The 13,081-nt window shown below is 38.3% G+C and overlaps 1 long non-coding RNA gene across 1 annotated transcript; it reads left to right on the top strand.

Annotated features, from left to right (window-relative positions):
• The first annotated feature begins 958 nt into the window (after positions 1 to 958).
• On the top strand, positions 959 to 1,573 carry LOC147476559 (uncharacterized). Its single transcript, XR_015208047.1, has 3 exons — positions 959 to 1,049; positions 1,280 to 1,372; positions 1,468 to 1,573. It is a non-coding gene; the product is annotated as an uncharacterized LOC147476559 (long non-coding RNA).
• Positions 1,574 to 13,081: the final 11,508 nt, after the last annotated feature.

Raw genomic sequence — 13,081 nt, 5'->3', positions numbered from 1 at the left:
GGTCGTGACTGCTATGGAAACTTGCCTTCATGACAATACCATTGTTGATGAGGAAACAGAAGAAGAGGATGATGATACATTAATGGATTATTGTTGAGGAGGAAGAAATTTGTCATATCAGTGATGATGACACGGGCGTGGATTGAATATTTTTTAGTAACTTAATTATCCATTTTGTTATTGAATGGAGAGCTTTATCTTATATTTTATCTTGTTTTTCCATTGAGTAGAAATACTATATTAAACCTGATTTTTCTAGCATGTGTTTCATTTTTGGATATGTTGCATACTATATTAAAGCTAATTTTTATCATTCATGAATTCTTTCTTTCATATTCATGTTATATCTGTTTCTATAGTTATGGTACCTGGTCTAAATCGACCCTCGAGGGCACAATCTATTTCACAACCTCAGTCTGTGGTTAATGAGGTGAATGGTTCGAGTGTCGGTAAGATTATAATTAATGGTTTTGTGTAATTCGTTAGTTAGTTCAAATAAAATGTCGTGGAAGCTCATACTTTTTTGTTTAATAGCTCCATTTAAGAAGAAAAGAGGTAAGGCTGTGAATTAGAAAGTCATAGACTACAAAGACGTTACTGGTCAGAAACCAAGGATAGAAATTCAACCAGGTAATACTAGACCTGTGGGGAAGTGGAGTGCTCAATTTGTCAAGGAGATTGGCCTAGTTGCGCGTCGACACGGTCCTCTTACTGGCCATGATTGGAGGAAGTGAGAAAACCATTACGTGACCGTATTCTGGTAATGGAGTTTTATGTTTTAGCTATATGATATACCATAATTATTTTATATAACTTTAAACTACATTTCTTGTTAGGAAAAATTGGATGTGGATATGCACCTTCCACATGTGAAGTCTGTGTGGGCCTTAATATTAGGGGGCACGTTTAAGAGGATTTAGGTGTAATCTTCACAAGCATTATAGGAGTTTTCAGAAAATGATGGAGTCGCACGATCACACCCTTATAGTGGCTTGGCACAAGAAAAATGGAATGCGTGTTGTGATTGCTTTAGAAAAGAAGATTTCAAGGTAATATACTTTATTGTGCTAATTAGGAAACTGCTATGTATTGAATTATACTTAAGGGTTGTGTTGATTTCTTAAAGAAAAACTACATACTCGTTGTAATTTTATGTTTTAGCTTGGTCTGTCTTTCTATTTGGATGATGTAGGGAGTACTTAATTTATTGGATTTTGAATGAGTTCAATTTAATGTTTTTGTTGGCATTGCTTTTGATATTGTATTCATTTTATTGCAGAAAATTAGCGAGCAAAATTCAAATAATCGGCAAAAGCTCGAAACAAACCATTGTGGTGGTTCAAAGTCATTCCTAGGATACTTGGAGGAATCTGTAACTTTCTTTATTTACATACATTGGGTTGCTTTTTCGCAGTTTGATATTATTTGAAGTAAATTATAAAGGGATATGTTTTCAAATCTTTACAGCGTGACTCTGAGACTCAAGAACCTATTGGAAAGATCGAATTCTATCGTCGAACCCACTTTAGCAATAGTAAGGGATGGACTAGTCTCATTGCTGAACAAAACTATGTAAGTAAATTTACTTGTACCTAGCTTTACCATGGTGTACTTATAGTTCGATATATTTAAGCCCAATTTAAACTTATAGGACCGAATGCGACAACTTAAAGCTGAGTCTGAAGTAGAAGGTGATGAGCCAAAGACTAAGGATGAAATTTTTATTATATTATTGGGTGTAAGGTCTGGATACTCCAATGGCCTTGGGCATGGGGTCCTGCCAGAGTCATCTAGAAGGCTGGCATCCCTTCATTTAGAGGAGGAAGTGCAAAGGAGGAGGGACGAGGAGGAAGTGCAAATGAGGAGGGCTGAGGAAGCTGAAAAGCGTAACGAGGAGCTCACTGCTGAAATGATATCTCAAAGAAGTCAAATAGAGGAGATGGCGGTCCGTCAAGCTAGGTTTGAGGCTTGGATGTTGCAAGTCAATGCTAGTTCTTCATGGTACGTATGAGCTGTTTGCATTAAATTGATTGGTTGCATGCCTGATCGAGTAACTCCTTTTGAGATATTTTGTGTTTGTGATTTATACTAGTCTGCGAGAACTATACGTGTATCCTTTTTCCTCAAACTTTTTCTGTATTGCCTCGTAATTTATACTAGGCAGTATCAAGAGATGGCGACTCTATGAAATTCTTATAGGTCTAGCTGCTCTAAATAAAGTAAAGCCTAGAGGCAGGGCAGTGCACTAGTTTAACTGTCAGATGCTAGTTTCAGTCATTTAGAGCTAGTTTCAGACTAGCTAATGATAGATCTCCTCCGAAAGAGGAAGTGAAAGCTCAGCTCGACCAACTACAGAGGAAGCTTTAAGTATCAATGAACAGGCCGAGGCGGATTAGGATGGAAAAGTATTAAATAGCTCATTATGAAGTGTCCAAAAGCATACTTCTTCCCTTGAAAACTTCGAATTTGCTTAGTAGGGGTAGCATATCGGGAAGAAAGCTTTTTAAGTGAGATAGCTATTTTTAGTCTAACCCCAATAGCTCCCTCTTTGCTTTATTTAAGTCGAGGAGAGAGAGAAGTAGGTCGATCTTTGCTTCCGCCGTGAAGCTGGACCTTTGTTTGCTTGATTGAGTCTCGTGGATGGATTGGCACCGCGATCTCTTTGTTCTGAGTGAGAGAGTTGGGAAGCTAGGAGTATAGCAATAGCGGTATGTGATGCCGAGAAGGAACTAATTCTTTCAATCCCTGCTGCCTTCCATTGCGAGAATGGGCTAGAAAAGCGTTATGGGAAGTTGGGGTACTACATTTGTCGATCTAGGGGCCAATGATGTTGTTGAAGCTGGTAGGATTGTGGATCTCATTTGAGGGGTAGGAAAGGCCTCTTGTTTGTTATTTGGGGCTCCTCAACCGTCAAGCTTGCTCTTCTCAGCTCTCGTGGCGCATGGTATGTGTCAAAGTCAAAGGGTTCCAAACCTTGAACAAAGTTGAGAATCTTTGCTCCCTAAGGTGCGTATTAGGAGAATTTGTCAAAGCCCATGCTAACAATTCATGAATTCACCTTTCATGAGCAAGCACCGGAATGTACTTCTCTTTAAAGGCTCTCACACCATGCATATGGCCTGCCTTGCTCTTACCATTGCCCTTTCACCTTCCAACAAGCAAAGCGGCAAAAAACCGGTGTAACCAACTTGTTAACCTACTTCTCATCGTCCCCGAAGTTAGGTGCCCTATCTTCCTTAAGACTTCCCTCATCCGTGAAAGTTTGTTTAAAAAGAATCCCTTTCCTCCTCTAGTGGTCATTCGTTCTTTTGATGACTCGCAATCGAAAGAGTTGGTTGGCAGTTCAAGCGGAGAGAGGCCTTGAAGTTCGTTCAAAGACACTAGGGACGACCCATTACAGACGGTCTGATGCTTCTGTGGTTCAGCCATATCCATATCGAATTGTCCAAAAGCTCATCAACCTTTCCGAGGGATGATGAAGGCGATGCCACAATTGAGGTAAGCGCCCTTGTCTTAGATTGAGACCTCTTGGCAGCCTTCTTCAAGTATGCTTCTTTCTTCGCAAACGCTTTGGAATTCTTTGTCATTCCTGGGGACTAAGCCATTTTTTGAGTTCCTTGGAAATTTCACGCTTGTAGCAACGTAAGAAGAACTACCTACCGGAGGGCTTTACTTACACCGCGGAGTGATTGCTTTATTTTTCTCAGGTTCCTTCTCCGACCACCGCTACATTGCATTGCTTCATCTGGTTTGGAATGGCATGGGGCCGTGATAGGGAGATGTGAGTTCTATCATTAAGCTCCAACATAAGAGATTACAGCTCCTTCTAGGGCAGACAAAAGGGCTTTACATGGTCTACTTCCGGGATGATCTATGTTTGTTTGGAAGCAAAAGTGCTCTCTTTCCTTCGTTTGTGGATTTCCGCTTCTAGAATGTGCTCTGCTTTGTCTCGGTTAACGTGTAAAAGGGAGGAATGCCCCATTTGTCTTTCTTTTTGCCTAAGGTAACCCACAACTGCCTTTCCTCTTTCTTTCTACTTCCTCGAAATGTAGCATCTTCCGCTCTGGCGATCTGTCAACCAAGTTAGCTATTGGACTAAGGGATGGCTCATTGATAGTAGCTTGTCGGAATGGTATGTGTACTTTGGCTTTGGGAGTAGATTGGATGTTCCATGCGTTACTATATGAGAATCATATTTCCATGGTACCGCATGTGTATTGGTATACTAAAATGGAGCGGTACTTTTTTTTGATCACTCTTTCGAAGAACATAAGAAAATGCTTTCGATGGATTTTCTTTGGATGAAATTCCGTCGAGTGCGGAAGACCGAATACAACCAAACAGCCGAGTTCCGGAGTATCCTCGGAAGCTACCTGAGTCATGTACTTCTATATTTACTAAGCTAGTTTCAGGTCTAGCAACTGTGAAGAGAGTAAAGCCTAGAGGCAGGGCAGTGCACCAGTTTAACTATTAGATCCTAGTTTCAGAGCTATGTCATGCATCCCTAACGAATGATATTTCTTTAAAGAATGATCAGTGATTTTGATTGCCTGGCCGCCCTTCTAGACCTGCATATGCTCAGCTTTCTGTACACGACCTTGTACCATCCCTTGTCCAAGTCATTCAGAGCTAGTTTCAGACTAGGCACTGATGCATTCTCTTTTTTTAGACTGTCTTCACAAATTGTCATATGCATTCTCTTTTGTAGCAGATTTTCGTAGAAGGGAACGAAACATTAGTAGTTGTCTTGCCCTAATTTTGTTAAAGATATTATTGCTAGAGATACTTGGGCTTAAGGGAGCTAGTAAGTTTGTAACTGCAAAACTTTGATGGCCACTGTTGTCCCATCCCTTAAGACCCCTTGGTAGACTTTCCCAAAGCTACCTGACCCGATAAGTTTCCCTTCATAAAACCCTCTAGTATCCTTTGAGAGTTCTTTATAAGTGATTCGGGGAAGTTGAATTTCAGTTAAAGCCGACATGCTAAACAACTCATCTTTCTTGGTGGAAATTATTCCTTTGATGTATCGATGTCCAATCCAACAAAATATGGTAAATTAATAGTAGTAAGCTACTTTGTTCTTTGAAAGTAATATCTCAAGTGTCTAATGGTTGAATACTATGTATCTTTGGGTCTTACGGTACAATTTAAGGAAGAATGATCTAGGAAAATGCACTTTTATCCACTCTGGGAAAAAATCTTATGGATTTACCTACTATGCCTTGCTCTTTTTTGAGAATATGTCTAAGTTATTGTGATTTTTAAGTTCAAGATTACAAACAAACCCAGCGCACGAATGCTTGATACATGGCGAAATGCGGAACCTGAGGCGCCCACCGGCTTTGATCAGCCTTTGCATTTTGTCATCATCACTTACCGTAATTTACCAGGGTATCAAGCATTGCTCTTTAATTAAATGTAATGCATTGTTTTGTGGACCATATTATATTCAACTTGGGTTTTACGCCAAGAGATATTGCAAAGTGGGTATAGTAGCTCCATTATGTGATGTTTTTTTTTTTGTTTCTCTGCGTATATATATCCAAAAGTAGTACTTGCAGCTGCTTTGGAAGGAAGCAACAACAAAGTACAACTGATAATGTATGTCTCACAGGCATGTCCTATATCCGATGGGACCCTAGTTTGACCACATAAAAATATTTCCCATGCATTGATTACTTGCATTTTTGCTTCAATTTTATTTTAATTTGGATAATTATACTTACTAATGTCTCTTTTCTTTTCCAATTTGTTGTTTGTATCAGATTGGCAGATTGGTTGGCGGTATATTGATAAAGAAAACTTGGGTGGATGTTGTTCGAATCGGCAAATTATGGGAATTTGGCCAAAATCTTATTTTTTTGAAGAACTAATATTATTTAGTTGATGGCTTTGAAGATTTTGTAATTCGGTATATTCGAAGAGACTAATTGTATGGATGCTCAAATAATGATTTTGGATGATCTTAATTAATGAAATATATTTTGCTATAATTTATTGTGAATGAATACATTTGATCGGTGTTTTTAGTTTAATCATAAATTGTATTGGGCAGGTTTATATAAATTGAAATGATTCAAAAAATAATCGTAATACCTATTATATATATGAGTAAACCCATTTGCAACGCCGAGCTCGTTGTAAAAGAATTAGGGTGTTGCAAATGTGTTTAAACAATTACCAACACATACATTTGGTGCGACTAAAACCACTAGCAGGGTAGCTAAAAACACACTTTTGGCAGCGCCTTTTGGCGCGACTAATGGTTTAAACCTTTTTGCGACAAAGACCTAGGGGTAGCTAAAAACACACTTTTGGCAAGCATTGGCGCAGACTAATGGTTTAAACCTTTTGTGACAAAACACGTAGCTAATGCTTTGCTTCTTTTGTGATGCGGAGGGTGCAACTAAAAGTAACCCTTTTTGCAACGCTAGCGGTGCGACTAAAAGAACATTTTGCAACGCCAATCGCTGCAAATAGTTTAAATATTTTAAAAATCATTTTAGTTTGGCAAAATACTTTAGCAATGCTAATAAAGTAATAGCAATGGGACAAAGCGTTGCAATAACCTTCAAGCTTTTGCGACGCCAATTGTTGCGTCTTCATTTAGCTTTTGTGACCCAATTTTTTGCAGCGCCTTTGTGACGCCCACATTGGCGTTGCCATTGATCATTGGCAGCGCTTTTTCGTACTTATAGCGACACCAGATGGCGTTGCAATTGAGCCTTTCTGTTATAGTGTGCCGAAAATGGTGCAAATGATCAGTGGGGTCTCCTTTCCCATCATACCGTTCAAACCTCGGCTGGGAAAACCTCTTAGGTACTTCGGAATTCCATATTGAATCTGCCAACGGATTTTTATTGAGGCTCGCTACCTCATACGTGCGGCTTTCGGTTTGCTCTTTTACGCTTTCTGGCGATTCACTTCCCTATCTTTCTCGATCATAGCCTGAACTACCCCTAAAGTAATGCCTACTGTTGGTTCGACGTCCGGTAGCGGGCACTCTACATTCTCCCCTTCCGCTTCACTGCCCCTGGGATCCCCCTGTTCCGTTCCACCCCGTGTAATCTCCTTCTCCTTTCTCAACTCATCATTCTCATCTCTTAACCTAACTATCTCTTCCTGCAGAAGTCTGGTGGCGTCTGCCGCCACATCTGATACTTCTTCCTCTCCTACCCCTTCCATCTCAGCACTCTCTACTTCCTCAATGGTTTCTCTGACTGCTCCCTTCTTAGGTCTTCCTACTCTTTTTGCTATAGTTGTCATTTTTCTCCTATGCGTTCCCCACAGACGGCGCCAAAATGTATGAACCAAAACTCTCAACTTACCATAACTCACTCTCTCTCTCTTTCTCTTTTCTTTTTTTCTTCTTTTCTTTCTCTATCTCTCTCTCTCTGCTCCTTTTTATCCCTCTCTTCTCTGTCCCTCTCTACTCCTGTCCCTCGATCCTCTTTCATCCATCCTCCCATCTCTCTCCACGTATCGCGGCAGTTATCTTGCAGTTATGATTCCGCTCTCTCTCTCCTCCCGCGTCACTTGGCAGTTCGAGGCGGTTGGGATACGGCGGATCTGATCCTATACAACCTGTTTCCCCATACTATACTGCATCCGGTCCCATTGTCACCACTAACCTCCTAGGTCATGTATACGACCCATACAGTCGCCATTAAATTAGAGATGAAATATCCAAAACCTCTCCAGTGATAGGATTCCAAATATGAATATTTTTATCACCCAAATCCCAAATACAGAGCAAGCCATTACAAGAATCCACCAATTTATCGTCTCTCGAAAAATGAAAGGGAGGTAATGGGAACGGTTTTACTGACTCATTGCTGCAACCAACATGCTCTAGTACCATACTATAATAATAATTTGTTATTGAAAAAGCATACGGATCAAAGACAACAACATCAGTGTCTTCAACATTGTTAAGTTGAAGTAAGCGCTGGTTCTTGAGATGCATATCGATGAAAATAGGATCGGATATTAAAACCTGCCAACTTCTGGAAACACATCTACATCGCATTAGATACCTGATGTAGTCTGGCTAGTATGTTGTTGGTAATGTCATCGGGCAAATTCCACCCAATAATCTCTGTAGGAAGAGTAGCACATTTTCTTTGTCTTTCTTCATAATTTGTTAGCCTCATCTGTCTCTCCACTCCAACAATCTCTTCCATTATTAAATCCAACATATCCTTATTCTAGATCATGAAATTAATCCGTTATTATTATCAAATTACTGTCAAAGCAGATAGATAAACGACAATAAAAACATTAAGATAAGTAAAAACATGAATCATGATCAGACTATTGTCACAAATCTAAGCAGTGTAATTGATCTATATTAAGGGTGTGTTGGATTTGTGGAAAAAATTCCCACATTAATTTATAGGACAAAATTCTATTGGTTAATTAGTTGCTTTAGTGGAAACTTTTCCCACCCCTAAACCCTACGTATAAAAACTTTCCTAAAATTACCACAATCCAAAGTTCAAACACATTCTAAAGTCTAAACTCAAATAAAATTAAAATTTGTAATAAATCAAAAACCAAAAAATTAATTAATAAATTTGTAATTGACGTACTGAAGAAGTTACCTGACTTTGGTGGGAGTTTTGTGCACTAACACAACCTTCTTGTGCGCGAGTTTGTGAACAGTGAGTCTTATCGACCGAACCAACCGTCACCGAGCATGCATGTTCTTGTTCAATGGCTCGTGAATTTTAAACACCTTTGTGAGTATTACAAATAGCCTTGCTTCTTGGTTTTATAATAAAAAACCTGTTAGCAGTCTATAAGTTCGGGAATAAGTAGGAAAACTATGAACACTCGGAGAATTTTCCTAATGCGAGGTAAAGGGGTAACCCTTTTTAATTTGTTTGTCCATTAAAACATGTGCATTGTTTGCGAATTGATCAAACTATGGAACTATTTGGAACAATTTCACAGAGCTTGTTTATCTTGTTAGCAATTCGGGATACGGCAAAAATTCGGTACGAAAATAATTCGCGAATTATTCGATGATTCAAAAAAATTGTACGGATAAATATTCGGTCAAAAATTCGCAATACGTCAATTATGCGGTGTTTAATTAATACGCATTTTAAACGTTTGGTTGCAAAAATTCGTGATATTATGTTAGTAAATATTAATAATAGTTGTCATTATTTACAACATAACAAACATATCTAAACAATTTAGCTACATAAACATTGAAACCAATTGAATGGTCCACATAGGTACCTTAATTTATTTGTTCTTGGATTGAAATTACCGTTCAAATTTCAAAATACACACACACACACCATGACATGACAATTTAAATATTGTCCAAAAAGTATAAAAGCAAAGTTTTTGGATTAATTTATCACTAAAAATGTAAGAGTAAAGAACTTAAAGTAAGAGTGAGAACATAAAGTATATAAAAAATAACAAAAACGCAACCGAATTTTCATTCATTTTTTTTTTTAAATTCGTATTATTCGTTTCAAGGCAAAAAATCACAAATTATTGCGAATCTTTCAAACATTCAGAAGTATTATACGTTTTGCCCTTCAAAAATTCGATTCACGAATAATTCGGCGAATTACTAACAAGGCTTGTTTATGCTATTTGTTTGTACTATCTTTAAATCGTAAGCCCATTACCCAACGAGGTTTTTCTATTTCTATTGAATTTCTAATTCATCCTTGTTAGAATCTACAATGAGGGAGTGACTATCAAGGACAAAACTGCCAAAAAAGTAACTCTCAAGGACACCTATTTTTTTTCGCAACTCACAAGAACCGGATAGATGAAAGGTAAAGTATACCCTTGACGCAAAATAAAAAACGGATCGGGTAGATGAAATGCTAAGTATACCCCTGACGCAAAATAATTAACGGCCCGACCCAGACGAAATGACCCGGTATATTTAGTATGAACAATCATTGTTCATACCTTTAAGCAGGTATGAACACTCATTGTTCATACCCCCAATTACAAACATTAGCTATGAACAATGAGTGTTCATACCTATTGGAGCTATGAACAATGATCCAATAGGTATGAACATTGATCCAGTTATAAACATGGATTGTTCATACCTATTTGGGAGTATGAAAAATCACTGTTCATACATCAACAATATTTATACATCATACATGAACAATCATTGTTCATGACTACTTTTAAATTTTTTTCAATTGGTAGGTATGAACATTGAATGCTCATAGTCCTTGGTATGAACATTCAATGTTCATAGTCCAATGTTCATAGTCCTTTGGGTATGAACATTGATTGGGTATGAACATTCGATGTTCATAGTCCTTTGGGTATGAACATTGATTGGGTATGAACATTCAATATTCATAGTCCTTTGGGTATGAACATTGATTGGGTATGAAGCGTATGAACATTCGATGTTCATAATTCTTAGGTATGAACATTGATTGGGTATGAACATTCGATGTTCATAGTCCTTTGGATATGAACATTGATTGGGTATGAACATTCAATGTTCATAGTCCTTTAGGTATGAACATTGATTGGGTATGAACATTCGATGTTCATAGTCCTTTGGGTATGAACATTCAATGTTCATACATCAATATATTGTATAAGGTACATTCACCTATTTGGATATGAACAATTATTGTTCATACACCAGCAGAATGTATGAACACTCATTGTTCATAGTAAAATGATAGAAAGGGTAAAATTGGAAAATATTTATTTAAAATCCGGTTCATTTGTCCTTGAGGGTTATTTTCACGGAAAGGTATAACTGGTATTTAAAAAAAGTAAAAGGGTCGAGCCAACTTATTTTATCCTTGAGGGTTCCTAATTTTGAAATAGTCGGTTCGTGAGTTATTTTTCCCCAAAATTTGTCCTTATGAGTTACTCACAAAAAATAGTGTCCTCTACAGATACTTTTTTCCCAAATTGGTCCTCTGGACTATTTTCTTGATCTACAATAGACTCATGAATTGGGACACATTTGCATCGACTAATACATATACTTTTGGTATTTATTTTGCAAACAAAATATGAAAATATATATTGCCACTGCAAGTTCCTACCCAATTACATATAGTGCTATTTCCTTTGATTATTTCCACGAAAATCATAAAGCATTGCCAAAGAGATTGATCTTAAAATGCAACACAGTTATCCCTAGAAAGTGGTGAAACCATGAAAAACAATTCACATAACATGTATATAGGAAATGAAGCTGATCATCTAAAGTTAAAACTTAAACGAACGAACAGTTAATTGCGCGTATATGTTATGTCGTAATTGTTGGCCTGGTGTTGTTGCTACATCAATCAAAAGGTGAAAAGGATACCCCAAGCTTGCGTTTCTGACTGCTTATTTATACTCTCTTTCTTTGAGTGGACTATTGGAGTTATCCCTCACATGAGGAGGAAAAGAAGTTCAGCTTGCATGGAGAAGCATGAGCGCACACGCGCTCCTATTAGGATTGCTCAAGGTGTGCACGTGCCCATGCCTTGGATGACTTCTAGTGTTTTTAGGGTGCGCGCTCTCGACATTGTCCTTGCCCAAGGCGCGCCCGCGCCTATGCCTAAATTCGGAAGAATTCTATTTTTGTGGAACCGCGAGTTTGCAATATAGGTTGGGGTTTTTGGCAAAACCTAACACTCAGAAGAGACACAAAAATACACATAACACAAAGAGAAAACCCAATCTTGAAAAACGCGCTATCAAGATTGAGAGATAATCTTTACAGAGACATAAGCCTGTAAAGAGAGAGGAGTGATCTAGTAAGGTGAGAGACTGAAAGGAGTTATTGTAATCTTCTTACCCACTTTATAAAAGGATTAGTTCTTGTGGAAGTAGGCACCATTGGCCGAACCACGGTATATCTTTGTATTATGGTATGTATTTTACTTTTTTATATTATTATATATTATTAATAGTTGTTTAGAGAGTTGGGCATGTTAGTTTGGTTGTAGTGAATATTTAGAATTGTCTGGAGATTGTTGTTGGTTCAAATACAAGTTATCTGTGTAGTGGGGAATTGATTGATATCAGTTTAAACCCCAACAAGTGGTATCAGAGCCTTGGTTAGATTAACCTAGGGTGTTATCCAAATCTTGGTCGAAAGGTGTTTGACAAAACTCCTTAGAGAAGATTTGAGTTTAAATAACTTGTAGAGATGGACAATTCCATGAATACTCACATGACGAGTCTGAATAGAAAGAACTACACCATTTGGAAAGCCAAGATGGAAGACTTGCTCTATTGCAAGGACTTGGCACAACCCATTGAGAATGGAGGAGAAAGACCAGAATCGGTTGCTGCGGCTGAGTGGAGAAAGCTTGACAAAAAAGTAATTGGGTATATTCGACAGTGGATTAACGATAGTGTCTTTCACCATGTATTCCAAGAGACTACAGCTTTTGGCTTGTGGAAGAAACTCGAAGACCTCTATGAGAGGAAGTAGGGCGGAAACAAAGTGCTGCTCATTAAGAAGTTTGCCAACACGAAGTACCAAGAAGGTTAATCAATGTTCGAGCATCTTAACAAAGTACAGAATACCATCAATCAGATGCATTTGATGAAGATTGATATGGGAGACGAAGTTAAGGCTTTGTTTCTATTAGGCTCTCTACCCGAAAGTTGGGAGACGTTAGTAGTCTCTTTACACGGATTAGCCAAGGATGGAATCGTTTCCATGGAGATGGCTACCATGTCTTTGTTGAATGAGGAGACTAGAAGGAGTTCAAGAAGTAGTTCCTCTCACCCAGAGATCCTTGTCATAGAGAAACGGGGGAGAGGTAGAAGCAGAAGACCATCTCATTCTAGAGGTGATGACATAATCAAATCTAGGGGTGAAGCTAAAACTCCTAAGGCAGAGAGACAGTGCTACTATTGTGCCACCAAGGGCCACTTCAGATATGAGTGCAGAACACTGAAGAGAGATGAGAAGAATAACTATGTACATGAAGACATGGAAAAGAGAAACGAAAACTTAGGTAGAGATACTAGCGCACTAGTCGATGATGGTCTAGTGGGAATTGTGTTAGATTGTTGTGAGTGTTGTCTTAGTACCTCATGCCAGGATACAGAGTGG

Source organism: Coptis chinensis, chromosome 9, assembly GCF_015680905.1.
Source record: "Coptis chinensis isolate HL-2020 chromosome 9, ASM1568090v1, whole genome shotgun sequence".
Taxonomy (NCBI): domain Eukaryota; kingdom Viridiplantae; phylum Streptophyta; class Magnoliopsida; order Ranunculales; family Ranunculaceae; genus Coptis; species Coptis chinensis.
Note: the sequence above shows the minus strand (reverse complement) of the source record. Positions and strands in the feature narration are given on the sequence as shown.